This window comes from Strix aluco, chromosome 5 (assembly GCF_031877795.1).
Source record: "Strix aluco isolate bStrAlu1 chromosome 5, bStrAlu1.hap1, whole genome shotgun sequence".
Lineage (NCBI taxonomy): Eukaryota > Metazoa > Chordata > Aves > Strigiformes > Strigidae > Strix > Strix aluco.
Window position 1 is genome coordinate 34,854,582 of NC_133935.1, and position 18,193 is coordinate 34,872,774.

The 18,193-nt window shown below is 41.3% G+C and overlaps 1 protein-coding gene across 4 annotated transcripts in view; it reads right to left on the minus strand.

The window, feature by feature from the left end:
- The window catches only part of ANO4 (anoctamin 4), a 221,530-nt gene that overhangs the window by 79,428 nt on the left and 123,909 nt on the right, over positions 1–18,193 (minus strand). The window lies entirely within an intron of this gene.

An 18,193-nucleotide genomic window follows, 5' to 3' on the forward strand; every position in this document is an offset into this window, starting at 1 on the left:
GGAGAAATAGTGCTTTACAAGAAAGCTACAGCAGGGTCAGCTGAAGATGACAAGAGAACATAGACAGCCACATGTTAATACTGGAAAATAAACTGTTCAGATTCTAATGGAAATCAATGAAATTCTCATAAAATTGCATACAATACAGCTTTAGACAATTGAATGGATCCCATTAACAGTGACAACTACTACAGGCTGAGTTTGAGGAATACCCAGGAAATGGGTAAAGGTGTACAGGGTATGAGAAAAGTGTGAAGACTGAGAAAACCAGTCAAGAAATTTGTTAGTTGGCTGTAGGGATGATTCATAGCTTTTTAGACATTGCACTATATTCAATATTTCTCACATTAATTCTTGGTTAACACAACTTACTAGGAGTTCTTAAATATAGTATTGTTTATCTTGAAACTACAGTGACTATATGGGTGGGAGGCTGACATTTATACTTTTGATGCCTATTTGATTCTTCCCACCACTATTCTGATAGATGCTGAAATTATTTAAACTGCTGTAGTGTGTTCATGTCCTTAGAGTAGCTAAAACATTATTACTAGCTTGTGACGTGATAGAAATGAAAGCTCCAACAGTTAAGATACATATGTATGATTTTCTTTAGCACATAGAAAAAAAAAGGAAAAAAACCCCAACCGTCACTACAGAGTTAACACTTCTTTAAACAAATAGAATATTGGAATCCTCAACAATGGACACAGAGAAATGTTTGTACCCAAAGTACTATTGGGCTGCATGAAAAAATGGGTTTGAGTGCGTAATGGAACAAGTGACTTTCTGGTATTAAAAACTGAAGAAAAAAACCCTTGCTGTTCTTTCGCTGATGACTTTCTGAAAAGTATTTCAACATGAAATGATACAATAGCAACAAAATGCCCCCAAGAGACTTGCTTCAGACAATGAATTCAGTTGTACTCTTTTCATTGACTTTTATGGATTCTAAATCAGGCCTCTAATGATGTTTTTCTTTATAGGCACATTTCACAAATTATCTTTTATTTTCCCATGAGACTTTAGCAAGTAGATACCATAAAACCAAGACTAGATTCTGCTACTCTAAAAATTTCCTGCAAACTACTCTCTCAAAAATGAGGGTAAGCCAGCAGTGGACTGGCAATTTTGTCATAAACAGCTCAGATTAAAAAAAAAAAACAACAAACAAAACCCATCAAAACTCAAAAGAACTGTCTAATAAGTCAAATATACAGAAGGAAACTCTGGTCCTGCCACACCAATAAAATTTGAGAAATGCAGGAAATTTATTAAAACCAGCCTGTAAATTTAGTGATGGCTGTTAAACAGGAAACTTATAGGCATTTTCCAGCACACTGTAGTTTAAGACATACTACGTATGGCAGCCACAGTAACATGACTTGTGGAGATGCTGTTACACAAGTGAACACTATCTCCATCTAAATTTAATTTCTTATGTGTAACATGTTTTCACACAGAAACATGAAAAACTTCCATATAGTTATCACAAATATACAGACGTTTAAAGAATACTTTTTACTCAGTACCTTGTAATGTTATTTTATCAGCTTTGTCAACAGAAGATCTAATCAAAATACCTTTGTGAGGTTCAGTTATTTTCAGAAGAAAGAGATAATCATTCTAAATTTTTAATATGGAAATCCATTTCTCTTGGGTTTGCTCATGTTAAGTGTTTGTAAAGGAAAGCACTAAGAAAGCCTGAGAAAAACAAGATTGGAAAGAGAAGAACAAATCCAGATGGAGGAGTAATTGAATGAAATGTCACATTCACTTAATCTAAGGAGAAAACAGCTAATCAAAATACCCTAAAAAAATATCAAGAGCACCATCCTAGTTACAAAATATTTCCGTGAATGGAATTTGCTAAACTCTGTCTGTTAGGTTAGTATCTAGACACAGTATCCTTCAGCTTCTAAATATTTAATTGAGAGGAGATGAGCATTCTTTTGTTGTAACTGACTTTCAAGGCTTGGCTCATTAAATGGTTTGGAGAAGTAAACTCAATTTCATATTATGGGAACATGCAAACAAAAATCAATGTAATATTGGTCCCCTTGGAAATTTAAATAAAATGACTATTGACATGAGCAATTTGCTAGAAAGTGATGTCTAGATTATGAAGAAAGAAAACCAGAGGAATCAAGGGGACAGCAATGAGATAAAACACTCTGAAAACACAAAAATGGAATAAGTGTTTGGAATTGACCTGTGGCACCAGTGCCTACAGAGTTATCACCATATGATAATTGCCAGGTCCCTAACATTCAAATAAATTAGTTGTTTCGAACTGATTTCTTGAGGAGGAATACCCATGGAAAAACTGATTTTCTTCTGGTCAGTAATAACATTCTTACTGGTCTTCAGAGCAGTGCAAACCCAGTGTGACAAGAGACTTAGAGAATCGCAGACTAATTTAGGTTGGAAACGACCTGTAGGGGTCATCTGGGCTAAGTCTCTAGATAAAGCAGAGCCAAAATAGATCAGGTTGCTCAGGGGCTTGTTCCGTTGAGTCCTGAATATCTCCATAGGCAGAGATTTCACAGCCTCTGGTCAACCCATTTACTGAAACTGGCTGGAGAAAAGAATATTTCCTATGGAAGAACTGTACTCTTCTTCAGAGAAATGCTGGTTGAAAACTACAAGTTTCTAGACATGAAAATTCATGAACATTCAAAACATTCAGTGCAAAGATGGCATTCTTTATAAAACAATTTATTTCTTACAGGAACTTTTTAAAAATTATTATTCTGATTGAGAAGCACTAGCAAGGTGTATTTAGTTTAATGAAACCCTGATTTTCAAAACAGGTTTGTATGGTAGAATTCACATCACCAGAGTCTGGGTTACAGACCGTCAACATAAAATGAGTTTCTGTGTTCAGTGCCATTAATCTACTATTTTTCACAAGCTGTAATTTTTCCCTCCTCCTTCTTTCCACTCCCCAACCCCCTTTTACAGCTGGAAATCATATTCCATAATTCCTGAGAATATTAGACCAGCATTTGATAATCACAAGTTCCTATAGGCCATATCTCTGTATCAGAGGTATTCACTGCATGTATCAGAGATCTCATGCACAAATACAGGCTGGGCAAAGAGTGGATTGAGAGCAGCCCTGCAGAGAAGGACTTGAGAGTAGCAGTGGATGGAGAACTGACTATGAGCCAGCAATGTGCTCTCACAGCCCAGAAAGCCAACCATGTCCTGGGCTGCATCAAGAGAATTGCGGCCAGCCGGTCGAGAGAGGTGATTCTCCCCCTCTGCTCTGCTCTTGTGAGACTCCACCTGGAGTACTGCATTCAGCTCTGGGGCACCCAACATAAGAGGGCATGGACAGGCTCAAGCTGGTCCAGATGAGGGCCACAAAGATGATCAGGGGGCTGGAGCACCTCCCTTATGATGACAGGCTTAGAGAGTTGGGGTTGTCCAGCCTAGAGAAGTGAAGGCTCTGGGGAGTCCTTATAGCATCCTTCCAGTACTTAAAAGGGGCCTACAGGAAAGATGGGGAGGGAGTGTAGTGATAGGATGAGGGGTAACAGTTTTAAACTGAAAGAGGGTAGATTTAGATTAGATATAAGGAAGAAATTCTTTACTGTGAGGGTGGTGAGACACTGGAACAGGTTGCCCAGAGGAGCTGTGGCTGGCCCCTCCCTAGAAGTGTTCAAGGACAGGTTGGACAGGGCTTTGAGCAACCTGGTGTAGTGGAAGTTGTCCCTGCCCATGGCAGGGGGGTTGGAACTAGGTGATCTTTAAGGTCCCTTCCAGCCCAAACCATTCTATGATTAATTACCAACCTTTCTGGCTTCACTGACAAATCACTTCAGTACCTTATCATTGCTGCCAATACTAGAATACAGGCAGTACCATAGACCCACATATTGTAGACTTGCCCTTCTGGCAAGATGACATTTCTCTTTTACCATTAAGCTTTTACAGACATTGTATTTCCTAAAGAAAACAAATCAACCATAAACATGTTTAAAAACAAAGCTCCATATTCTTCTCCAGTATCACTACATAAGGAGTGGAAAAGACTTAAGTAGGGGCCATTTACATAACTCCAAAAGCATAAACACCTGCTTTGGTGAGTTAGTCATCAGCTAGGCCAAGGAAAACTTGTAAAGGGCAGGTTCTTATTCTCCTTCTGAAAGCTGGCAGAGTTGTGTTAACTGTTGTTTAATTTAAGTCCTGGCTACTAAACTCACATGTACTCCTGCAGGCGTTCTAACTCCTTTTGATGGCAGGACTTAAATATATATATTCACTATTGACCTGACTCTGCTCGTTCTGAAGTTATCATTGTTAGTCTGAATGTAAGCAAAGTTATGCTGACATTGAACGCCTCTTGAAAAGCCCACATTTTGCTGTATTTGCAGGCTGTCTTCCAGGATCAAGGCTGGAGATTAGCATCTTTTGTCAAATACCCTCTTGAATATTCTCCTCCAACAAAGACCTTTTTTGGTTCCTTATCAATAATATTGTCAAGTCACTGTAAGACAAAAACAACTGTAGGACTCACCGTAATACAAGTATTTATTGAATCTAAAAGTGAAGAAAGTTGAGAAAAGAGATTCACAGCATATAACCTTGAAGGACAAAATTACAGTGTCTCCAACTGAATGGTGTAATTGTTTATTTGCCTTGAGGCTACTAGGCAGGCAACTGTAAAAAACAATGCTCTAATTTATGTATGCATATCAATAGGAAAAAGAAATCAGGATTTACCATTAAGGTGTTTTACCTATCATTATTTAAGAGAAAAATACTCGACTGCGGCTCTTCTCACCTTTTAAAGCCTTCCTCATAAAAGTAAAAGGAAATAAATAAGATTTTGACACAGATCCAGCAACCAGAATTAAACCTTGCCTACTTTAGCAAGACCCTGCAAGGCAAGTTAAAAAGCCAGAATGGGGACAGTGCTTTAATTTCTGGCAAATGTAGCTCATTGCTGTTACGACTATAACGTAGGAAAAGCCAGGAAAGAAGAGAAAAATCAACATCCTTCCTCTAGTAACAATTCTCCCTATAATTAAGCTCTGTATGATGCCTGAATGCGGAGTAGCAAATAGTAACTGCTACAGGTTTCACTGTTTTTGAGAATTACTCTGTTAACAGCACAGACCGATTTGCCATGTGGAATGAATTTAGAGGAAAAACAAAATCCAGCAAATTTCAGTTGATTAAACCATTATTCCTCTGCAGAACCAAAGCAAATGTAAATTCACAAGGGTAATTCCATAGAACCGGAAACACAGCAGTAATATGCTGCTAATATTTTTCAAAAGTGCATACATTACCACTGGGTAAATACTTAAATACTGTCAATATATGTCCAGTTTCAGGGAAAACATTATGTACGCACAAACATTAACCTCCACGTTCATGGATCAGAGGAATCTAGTAAATAATAGTGTCAATATCTTTCATATATATACTTTCAATCAAAGTATAGGTTTAGTAAAAAAGGGGAATATACTGCTCACATTCAGTTAGGATTTTAAGAGGCTTTTGACTTACAAGAAACTGTAGGACAAAAGCAGTAAGGATGAAAATAAGAGTAAAAATGAAAGCCCTAACTAACCATTAGGAGGATGTTAATTAAACAACTTTGACATAAGAGGACACTGACACATAAAATATAGAACACTTGATATAAGGAGACAGTCACATGATTACAATTTAAAATTATTTTTCTATGAAATCTCATGACAAAATTTGATGATGGGGTAAAGCTTTATCTTTATTTTGCAAAATACTTCCAGAGGTTCAGCTCCAGTGGAGTTAGTAATGCAGGCAGGTGACTGGCTATTGCCAGCATTCAGGCAATGTGTCATCTAATCCAGCTCAGAGCAGGTGTCATTGTTACAGTCCTTAATTTCTGGCAGCAGCTGACAGGATCTCAATGCTGGAACAGAACAGAGTTAGTAACAAGGGAAAATGTTTGCAAATGTCCTTTCATGCAGACAAAAATGTGTGAGTGGGAGGGCAACTTAAAGAACAGGATAGGTTACTTGAGTAGAAATAAATGCAATTACTATCTCATTGCTCAAGTTTACTGTGCAACGATGAGCTTATGGTCTGCAACAGAGAGATACAAATTCCTTTGAGAGAAGAAACAACACGAGAAAGGATGTCTTTAATTCTAATGTCATCTGAATTCACTTGTGATGGACAGGATGCATCTCACAGTAAGGTAAATCAGATGTACTAAATCTACCATGGAAACAATATCCTTTGACTTGAGCTCCACTTCCTAGAGAAAAAGACCAGAAATACCTGCAGCATGACCATCTTAATGGAAGAGGTTAATCTGAATGTGAAGCATCGATAAAACTTATGTTGATAATCCCATTAGTAAATACTGAATGAATACTGTTTTGACCCATCTGGGTAAGATTTCTGTGACAATTGAAATAGCTAATCATATGTATTTCATCTGACAAACAGGATGCATCTTTTAATTCCTCTGGACTGGAAGATAGTATAAACATGTGAAATTAATTATTGGCAGATTTAAAAATGCAGATAGCTAAAACCTCTGAGCAGAATAATATGTTTTTACTTAATAAGTATCTTTACATGCGGCATCAGTTATATGCTGCAATTTTAGATTAACAATGGTGATATTTTATACAGTGATAGTTGAGATCATCAGACATTTTTGACTGTACTATGGCCAAAAAAGGTCTCTTATGTATAATGTTTTACTTTTGGCATCACAGGTCACTAAAAATACATTGTACAACTGAACTACATTTTATCAAGCAGCTTCCTTTGTAATTTATTCCAAGTGTAAAATATAAACCAAATATTTTTCCAGTACAGATTTATGTCTCATTAATAATTTTTTGAAGTGGAAAATACTTACATTTAATGAATTGTCTGTTAAATATTCATGTTTGCTTTCAGAGGCTTATTGTAGAAACATTGCTTTGGCAAAGAAAAAGGCAATTTATTTTTTGTCCAGCAGTTAATTTCACAAACTTAATAATCAATCAAACACCCAAAACGTGCAGGCAGGCTTATTATAGCTTTTGCATACAAATAACCTAGAGGAACTGAACAAGCTGCTTATCATAGCATCACTGAATAACAAAGGTTGGAAGGGACATCCAGAGGTCATCTAGTTCAAACCTCTGCTCAAAGCAGGGACAACTAGAGCAGTTTGTGCGGTCTTGCATATCTCTGTAGATGGAGACCTCACAACCTCTCAGCACCACAGCATGTCTGGACCGAAAGGCCACAACAGACATCCCATATGGACGCAGAAGTGTTTGCAGCTGCCCAGGTTCTGAGCACCCGCCTATACTCCACCAAGATAAAGCCATCTGGTTCTTCAACTCTTCAGAGTCTTGGAAGGAAGACATACTTATATGACTATCAACCTAGACTTCAAAGTCTTTTCAGTGTCGACACTTTCCAGGATGCAGTGAACTGTCCCGTAGTCCTCTGTTACAGTCTGTATACCTCTGTATTTGACAGTGTAATGCAAAATTCTTTCTAAAGATTGATGCCAGTGAACTCAACAAGACCACGTCTAAGGAAGAGCCTGTTCCAAATGACACTATCAGAAGAGAGGCTTTAGTTCAGTCCACACAGCACAGTGAAGCTCTGAGTTCTTCAAGTGAGCTACACATCCACAATGTGAGGAATTACAGGCAGAGATGCTAGCCCTGGCTGTAGAAGGGGTAGCGGGGTTAGTGCATGCATATGATAGCACGGCTGATTAGGTCGGGTGCTATCCCATGCTGATGTGACCATAATATCTGCAATTCCCAAGGTAATTCACTCAGCAACACCTGGGGGGGGGGTGTCTCTGCACCATACCTGGCTCTGCAGGACACACATTTTGCTCTGCTCTGCAAGAAAGGGAAAGTCACAGAAGACCACTCTGACAGCACTTTCTCAGACTTAATGCAGGTCACCATTTTCCAGGAAAGGAAAGGCACCAGAGAAAACACAAGACCTAGTTAAATGAAGGAGAAAGATGCATGTGAAGAATGCGAATCACTCACAACTCTACCAGTTATAGCTCCCCATATACTCTGAGAGTCTGGGCAAAGCAAATGCCTGTTCCCCTGGCTCACATCTCAGTTTTCTGTGCTTTATTTAGCTTACTGCTAGGATTATTAGAACTAGAAAGAGTCTGAGGAGCCATCTTCTAATAATTCATTTCATATTGTTCAACTCAGTGCTCCAAAACTCTTCTGGTCCATTCGTAGGCAGAAACATGACTGAGCCATTTTGCCTTTCCTCTTCGCTATTATGCAAATAGTTGTTATATTCCTTTAATAAGATGGCCATAGTGAATTTTTGAGTGACTGCATTCTGTAGTCTTACTAAAGGTACTCAAGTGATTTGACGCATTGAAAAGAAGCAAACAATTTTACAAGGGAAGTTTTCTTGGAAATGTGCCAAGGCATATGACAGAGCAGTCCTCTCTCCAGATATGACACCATTACTACACGAAAGGAAGTGCTTTTCAAAGCACAATATGATGGTGAGAATAGGTTTTATTACCACAGTTCAGCTCACAACTCAGATTTATCTTTTACCAAATCCCCAACCACACTCTTACTGTGTAAGACTTCCCACAAAAAATTTAATATGCAAAACAACAGGGGATAAAGGCACATCCATGTGACTTTACCAAGTCAGTTTCAGGTTGATTGTGAAAAGAAATGTTATGGTCTAGTGCAGAGAGGAATTCCTGATAACTGATGGTCTACGTGATTTTTCATCTGTATCTATTCAGTTAAGCTTAAAGTAGTTTGACTTATGTATATAAATAGATCATCTGATGTTAAAAAAATATACTTCAGAAACAGAATAAAAATAAAAGTTTCTTAAGGAAAGGTAGAGTAATTAGAATCTAACTGGAGACAAGATGAAATTGACATACGTAATAATATCTCTGAACTAAGAAGGAAGAATTCTGGATCCTTTGTGCACCTCTGTATGAATTCTTCATTTGTTAGATGTGCTTTAAATGAAACACGGTCAGTGTATGACAAGGGAAAATTATGATTTTGCTTTGGACTGTTCTAATTTGTTGTAATAAAGCAACATCCATACATGGTACAATGTACTGACAAGGCAGACACCTAAACATGAGCTCGACTATTGATCAATTATTGCTGTTCCCAGTGTGCCTATTGACATAAGGTGCTAGATGAAAACCCCTCCTGTACAACACAGAAGAGCAAAGCAGCACCAGATGGAGCTCAATATTTTAATGGTTCAGACAAATGTGACAGAGGACAAAGATGATTTGCTCTCCTAGTTCAGAGCTCTTACACGAAGATTAAATGAGAGGGGCTACAGAAAACAAGCAAGTCTTCTTTTGCTTAAAGGCAAATATCACCATCAAATAAGGTAATGTTAGTTTTGATATGACTGCATATGTTGCAAGTGATGGAACTAATCCTAAAATTGTTTGCTGTATAATATTGAAATATGAGATCCCTATGATGCTGTGAACCTAAGGCCTCAAGTAAGATATACACTGGCAAAGAATCCCCCTCTCCAAATTCACTTGCACCATGGAAGCCAACTGCAATGAAGATCCTTGCTTAATAGACAATATCATTTTCATTTGGAGATGAAGAAGTATGCATTCTGTTTAAGAAGTCCCCAGCTAGCAAAAGGCAGATTTCTTCAGCCCAGGAAAGTGCAAACATTGTTGTTATCTACTGACAGAAATAACACTATGTGTAAACATTTCTAGAATTTTTTATTTTGCCCACTTTCCATAGAGGGGCTGTGCCTCTAAGAGATGCAGCAGAGAATTCACAGTCCAAAGGTGGAACAGAAGTCACCAAAGTATTTTTTAGCTCTGTAGTAATACTTCATAGTGGAATTGAAATTCTCACCTACCATACCTCTGAAACCAATATAGTTGGTATATTTATGGCAGTATCTTTCATTCTTTTATATGGGAAAGTGTAAAAATGCAATGCAAAAAGAAAAATAGGATAAAATCTCATTTTATTTCATAATCCCAGTTTTTCTACACACTTTGTAGATGCACAATTATAGATTTTTTCTTCTATTATGAACATTTCTTAACAGGAAAATTCTAATTCCATTAGATAATTTCTGAAAAAAAAATTCAACACGGCTCATATATCAAGGGCTCTATAACTTATAATTCAATTATTTTGTTTAAAGGAATTTTCTTCAAAACAAAACAGTCTGGGCCTAATGAATATTGGAAAAGATATTTTAAAAATGGGGGAAAATTCAATTACTGCTACATCACTAGACAATGGGAAAAAAATATCCCAACTGCAGAACACTTTCTCAACAAACCACCACTTAGGGAATTATAATTGTTCATACACTGAAGTCTGTAGTTCCTGACAAATATTTAAAATACAACACTTAGCATGTCCAAAAAATATAGTGTAGAAATGTTCTTTGCACCATTTAATGCAACTTCATAGAGTCACTATAGTTACTTCTGCAGTACAAACACACATACACCCTCAGGCATGATCTCTGTTCTGATATTTGAAAGGGTGATGAATCGGTTAGGGAAGAAATGGTATTAAAATTGCATGGTACATACCTATCTACATTTTTGTTACAACTACTAAAGCTGTGCAGCTCAATCTTTATCATTACAGTAACATAACTGGTGAATTTCTTTCCTAAAATAATCTCATTGCCCTACTGTCCACAATTGTGCTATTGCTCTTCAAAGAGGAAAGAAAACTTTAAAAAAATATCAGATTTCTGCAGCATAATATTTTAAAGCAGCTCCCTCTCCATCTTTCTCTGTCTTACACACACATGCACACAACTGACAAACTTCTCCCACAGATACACTTGTTTCCTTCTCTAGAATCCTATCTCTTGTCTTGCCTGCTTGTTTCCTCCACATCAGTCAATGTCACTTTTCTCTCACCAGGTTCCCTCACACAACCACAGAAGGCAACTAGCCCTACCCATCACTCTCTGACTGTTTATGATGTATGACTGAGGTATTTCCAACATCAGACCTCTGCCAATGACAACCTCTGGAGCACAATAAATTACATATATCTGTCTTTTTTTCAAATTTCAATTTGAGGAAGTAAAAGGAAGATATCTTTTGAGCTGGAGGAACCTTATCTAAAATAAACATAAATAAAATTCCACAGACTACCAAGGGAAGAAGAATATGGGAATTCTTGATTTGCCCCGATGATATTTAAGCACAAAATAGGAGCAAATTGGAAGTTTTTAAAACAGAATCACAGAATCATCAAGGTTGGAAAAGACCTTGAATATCATCTAGTCCAACCATTAACCTAACACTGACCATTCTCAACTACACCATATCCCTCAGCGCTATGTCAACCCGACTCTTAAACACCTCCAGGGATGGGGACTCCACCACCTCCCTGGGCAGCCCATTCCAACGCCTAACAACCCCTTCTGGAAAGAAATGCTTACTAATATCTAGTCTAAACCTTCCCTGGTGCAACTTGAGGCCATGACCTCTTGTGCTATCGCTTGTTACTTTGATAAAGAGACTCATCCCCAGCTCTCTGCAACCTCCTTTCAGGTAGTTGTAGAGGGCGATGAGGTCTCCCCTCAGCCTCCTCTTCTCCAGACTAAACAACCCCAGTTCCCTCAGCCGCTCCTCGTACGACATGTGCTCCAGACCCTGCACCAGCTTCGTTGCCCTTCTCTGGACACGCTTGAGTCATTCAATGTCGTTTTTGTAGTGAGGGGCCTAAAACTGAACACAGTAATCGAGGTGTGGCCTCACCAGTGCTGAGTACAGGGGTAAGATCACTTCCCTGTCCCTGCTGGCCACGCTATTTCTGATACAAGACAGGATACCATTGGCCTTCTTGGCCACCTGGGCACACTGCTGGCTCCTGTTCAGCCGGCTGTCAATCAACACCCCAGGTCCCTCTCTGACTGGCAGCTCTCCAGCCACTCCTCCCCAAGCCTGTAGCGCTGCTGGGGGTTGTTGTGGCCCAAGTGCAGCACCCGGCATTTGGCCTTATTGAAGCTCATGCAGTTGGCCTGAGCCCATCGCTCCAGCCTGTCCAGGTCTCTCTGCAGAGCCTCCCTACCCTCGAGCCGATCAACACTCCCACCCAACTTGGTGTCATCTGCAAACTTACTGAGGGTGCACTCGATCCCCTCATCTAGATCATCAATAAAGATGTGAAACAGGAGTGGCCCCAAAACCGAGCCCTGGGGGACATGACTCGTGACTGGCTGCCAACTGGATTTAACTCCGTTCACCACAACTCTTTGGGCCCAGCCATCCAATCAGTTTTTTACCCAGCAAAGCGTGTGCCCATCCAAGCCACGAGCAGCCAGTTTCGCCAGGAGAATGCTGTGGGAAACGGTGTCAAAGGCCTTACTGAAGTCAAGGTAGACAACATCCACAGCCTTTCCCTCATCCAATAAGCAGGTTGCCCTGTCGTAGAAGGAGATCAGGTTTGTCAAGCAGGACCTGCCTTTCCTAAACCCATGCTGACTGGGCCTGATCCCCTGGTTGTCCCGCATGTGTTGTAAGATGGTACTCAGGATGAGCTGCTCCATCAGCTTCCCAGGCACCGAAGTCAAGCTGACAGGCCTGTAATTTCCCGGATCATCCTTCCGACCCTTCTTATATACGGGCTTATATAGATTTCCAGTCTGTTGGGACCCTCCCAGTCAGCCAGGACTGCTGGTAAATGTGGAAAGCGGCTTGGTGAGCACCCCAGCCAGCTCCTTCAGCACCCTTGGGTGTATCCCATCCGGTCCCATAGACTTGTGTATGTTGATGGGATGCAGTAGGTCACTGACTATCTCCTCCTGGATTGCGGGGGGGTCGTTCTCCCAATCTCTGTCTTCTGGCTGAGGAGGCTGGATTCCCTCAATACAACTAGTCTTGTTATTAAAGACTGAGGCAAAGAAGGCATTAAGCACCTCAGCCTTTTCCTCATCACTTGTTGCCATGTTTCCTCCCGCATCTAGCAGGGGATGGAGGCTCTCCCTGGTCTTTCTTTTGCTGTTGATATACTTATAGAAACATTTCTTGTTATCTTTGACTGCTGAAGCCAGATTAATTTCTAGCTGGGCTTTAGACCTCCTGATTTCCACCCTGCATAGCCTCACAGCATCTTTGTAATCATTTTGAGTGGCTAGCCCCTTCTTCCAAAGGCCGTAAACTCTCCTTTTCTTCATGAGTTGCAGCCAAAGCTCCCTGTTTAGCCAGGGTTGTCTTCTCTGCCACCGGCTTCTCTTACAGCACCTGGGGACCGCCTGCTCCTGTGCCATTAAGACCTCCTTCTTAAAGAGCGTCCAGCCTTCCTGGACCCCTATACCCTTCAGGACCATCTCCCAAGGCATTCTGTCAAGCAGTTGCCTAAACAAATCAAAGTCAGCCCTTTGGAAGTCCAGGATGTCAGTTCTGCTGCACCCTCTCCTGGCCTCTCTAAGAATAGAGAACTCTATTATTTCATGATCACTGTGCCCTAGCCGGCCTCCAAATGCCACATCATCCACCAGTCATTCTCTGTTCACAACGAGAAGGTGCAGCAGGGCACCTTCTCTGGTCAGTTCACTCAGCAGCTGTGTCAGGAAGTTATCTGCCACACATTCCAGGAATCTTCGGGACTGGTCCCGCTCTGCTGTGTTGTATTTCCAGCAGATGTCTGGGAAGTTACAGTCTCCCACAAGAACAAGGGCAAGTGATTGTGAGATTTCTCCTAAGTGCCTATAGAATATTTCATCCACCTCTCTGTCCTGGTTAGGTGGCCTGTAGTAGACTCCCACTACGGCATCTGCCCTGTTGGCCTTCCCCCTGATTCTAACGCAAAGACATTCCACCCTGTCTTCACTACACTTGTGTTCAAAGCAATCGTAACAGTTCCTAACATACAGCACCACCCCACCACCTCTCCTCCCTTGTCTATCCCTTCTAAAGAGCTTGTAGCCATCAGTTGGTGCACTCCAGTCATGGGAGACATCCCACCGTGTTTCTGTGATAGCCACTATATCATAATTTGCTCCTCCTGTTTGTTACCCATGCTGTGTGCATTGGTATACACGCACTTGAGATGGGCTGGTGTCCCCAACACCTTTTCGCATTTAGAGGTCCTAATTCTAGCCTGACCTTTCACAGGTGTTACCATGGTTACTGATCCATCAATATCCCTTGCATCTTTGTTGTGCTGTCTCCCCTGTCTCCACTGAGATGGCAGGGTGAGGGTCATCGCTGACACAACAGCCCACAAACTGTGGTAAACTACCCTGGGGCTTATGTCTGGGAGATCCAGTTTTGTCCCCTTCCCCCTTCAAATCTAGTTTAAAGCTTTCTCAATGAGCCCAGCTAACTCCTGCCCCAAGATCCTTTTCCCTCTCTGGGACAGGTGCATCCCATCTGTTGCCAAAAGGTCTGGTGTCCTGTATACTAACCCGTGACTGAAAAATCCAAAGCCCTGCCAGTAACACCAGCCTCAGAGCCACAAGTTCATCTGTTGACTTCTCCTGTAATCTTCTTTATCCATCCCTGCAACTGAAGGGACGGAGGAGAACACTACTTGTGCACCCGAACCCTTAGCCAGTTTCCCCAAGGCCCTGAAATCTCTCTTCACTGATTTAGGACTTCTCCTGGTAATATTGTCGCTCCCCACCTGAAAAACCAAGAGAGGGTAGTAGTCCTTGGGTCTCACTAGAGTGGGGAGTTTTGCCATGAGGTCCTTCACGTGGGCCCCAGGGAGGCAGCAGACTTCCCTATGAAGCAGGTCCGGTCTGCATATTGGGCCTTTGACACCCCTCAGAATGGAGTCACCCACTGCAATGACCCTTCTGAGGTTCTTTTTAGAATTGGTTTTAATACCTGGTCTAGAGTGACCCAGCCTTGGTTGGCCTTCATCTTCCTCCTTGTTTGACTCATTTTCTTTGTCCTTCTCTGCTTCATTCACAAGTTCCAGGGCCCTGTATCTATTGTGAAGGGACACCATGGAAGGTGAGGGAGGTCAGGAGGGTATTTTCCTGCCTCCCTGAGCAGGGACCTGTTTCCAGTCTCCCCCATCTCTTAGGTCCCCTCTTCTGCCTGGTAGCGAGAAGGTGAGGGATTGCCTGCCTCTTTTGGAGCGTCCATTTGCTCCTGTTGCTTCAGGGGTGCTAAGGTGCTACTCCACCAATCAATTTCACTTTCGCACTCCCTAATACTTCTTAATCTTTCAACCTCCTCTCTCAGTTCCGCCACCAGGCTGAGCAGGTCATCCAGCTGATCGCAGCGCACACGGGTGTTGTCATTGCTGCCCTCCGACAGGATTGACAGGCTCAGGCACTCCCTGCAGCCTGGGGCCTGGACCGCTGCATGTTTGTGTGGCAGCTCCGTCTGGGTCGCCACGTTCATTCTGGTGGTGGTTTTGATGCGAGTGGAGACCATGGTTCGGTCTGCTCGTGGAGGATGATGACAATTAGCTCAGATAAACTCTAGACCCAGGAGAGGGATTATGCCTTGGCCGCTCGCCCTGCCGCGCCACGCCCCGGGGGCTGGTCTTGTCCGTGAGGGGCGTTGGGCGGCGGCGTCACTCCGCCCGCCCTGAGTCCCCGCTGCCCTCGTTCCCAGCTCACTTTTCCCGCCCAGGGGGGAGGCGGCTTGAGGCGCTCCCTCGTCCCTGGGCTTCTGCCTTCTCGGCTTGCGGTTTTGCCGCGGGTTTTTGATGCTTTCAGAAGGGTCCCCCGCCGCTATCCTCTTTGGAGCCCCTCTCCTCAGCAGCTGTCTTTATATAAAACTGTCAGAAACATTTTTATTTCTGACAGCATTTAAGTGAAAAGCCCATCCAGCACAGATGCCATCTCCCCTTTAGAACATGAAAGGTTAAGAGGAAAACATCAAAAATACTAATAAGGAAAGAGCTCTGCATAAGAACTGAGCAATCGCCACCACTGTACATCATTGTGGCAGCAACACTGACAAAATAGAAAGTCTAATGATGGAAATGTCACCAAGTGCCTAAAGTGATGAACTTATCTCAGTGTATGAAATTTTTTAATGTATAATGAAGATCAAAGAAAAAAGGGGAAAAAATCATGCTCTGTGCTTAGGGAAATGTCTTCTCTCATATGACACTCTAGGTCTGACAAACACACTATCGTAGCACAGAAGGCAGAGACAGTGAGGAGGCTGAAAGGTAAAAAGTGCCAGAAAAGATGAACACACTAAACGTCACTGTTAGGATCAAGAACAAGAGTTAGCAACAGAAGTCAGAGTAGGGTAAGGTGCATGAAGAGGAAAAAAAAAGCAAATTAAGAGCATATAGGGCTTAAATTTCCCTGGTCCTTTATTTTGTATAGCTATTCAGCTGGGGTAAAGTCCAGCCTGAGTAAGAATTATATGGATCAATTAAAGAAAGATCAGAGTAGGACAATAAGAATGATCAAGAATTCTGAGAAACTTGACCTAGAGGAAAATGTTGAAAGAGCCTGAGTGATTCAAAATACAGAAGAAAATGTTAAGCAGATAACACAATAACATTTTAAAAATAAGTAACAAATAGCTGTGAATAGGAAGGGGATGAACTGCTCTTCATGTTACTTCAGAATCAGGCAAGAAATAACAGGATTAAATTGCAGCAAAGGAGATTTAGGTCAGATACCTTAAAAAAAAATCTAGCAGAACAATACTGAAACATCAGTCATCTGGTAAGGGAGGCTTCTGGCATTTAGGAAAAGGTTGGATAAACAATTGGCAGTATGTAGCTGACCTGCCCTTGGAGCTGTGGAAGGGACTCCAAGCCTCTTGAGACCCCCACATTCCCCTCAGTCTCCTCTGTTATGATCTTCAAGAGAATCAAGTAGTTGTAAAACATTATGAAATCAAACTTCCCTTATTTGGCACAGCTCACCTTCACTCTGCCCTGGAAAACGTGATAATACAAGATCAAAGAAATAGAGCATTTCATCTTGAGAGATAATACACTAGGAAAAATGGGCATAGCATGAATTATGCCTAGCACAGCTACACCTTGCATCCAGCTGCTACAAGAAGCCATGAAGCCCAACAGTGTTGTTAGGACTGGATTAATAATAAAGGGTTACATTGGCAAGGGAAATTGAAAGAAACTTTCAAAGAGGGGTCAGAACAATAGAGAGTAGGGCTGGAGACTGAGACGTTGTCAGTGTATTTAGCATAAATCCCTGGAATTCCTACTAGGGGACAGGATCTACAAGAGAGACATGTAGATGTTTGAAAAAGGATGGGGCATTCAACCTTGGCGAAAAGGCAGGGTTAAGAAGCAATCTCAAAATGCTCCACAGATCAAGTCAGTCCTGGTAGACTTGGAGCAGAAGAAGTAAGACAAACAAGACTTCCTTAGTTCCCCCACTGTGGCAGAAACTGTGGCTCCAGCAGGGAGAGCTTTAAGTGTTAAGTATGAGCTAAAAGTGTTATTTGTCATATTTTCTTCTTTAGTTCTGGCACCTAATCTTTTGCTAAAACAAAACTTGTGTGCACATTAAACTTTTCTGATGTTTCCATGAACCTCAAGTGAATCTGAAAAACCGTCTCAAAGGCAACAGATACAACTAAATTGGTTCTACATATCCCATCTAACACTGGCCTGGGATTTCCAGGAGTTGGGATGTGGGGCTGTAAGGATGATGTGGGAGGCTGACAGTATCTAATCTGGCATAAAAGGAGAAGCCCTATATCATGCTCCCATGTGGATGTTACTGTAATAATCTCTGGCAAGAAGGCAGTAATGAAGAGATGGTTCCTGACTTTGGAAAAACTAAAACCATCATCCACACCCCACCCCGCCTTGTTTCGCTTTCACCATACTAAAATCAATAAAGAGCTATTCGATAAAAATTAAAGATGATTCAAGCAAAAATGGTATTTAAAGCATAAGTTTCTCCAAACCCATCCAATTTCCTTCAGAGCTAATTTCAGGATATTTTGAACAGTATTTGTATGCAGCACTTAGTGTGGAATATATTATTATTTTACTTAAAATGAATTTCTGAGATCTTCAGGTTCTATAGGCTTCAAGATCAAAATTAAGTCATTAAGGACATTAGAAACATGTCTTCCCTTTGTTAGAAACATACACTTAACTTGGAACAATTCCATTTACAGGATGCTCAGTTCTCAGGAATAACACAATGAAACAGATCAGTGCTTTTGGATATTGGCAATAACTTGTTGACAGCGCTTGGAGGCTTTACTGATGGAGTTAGG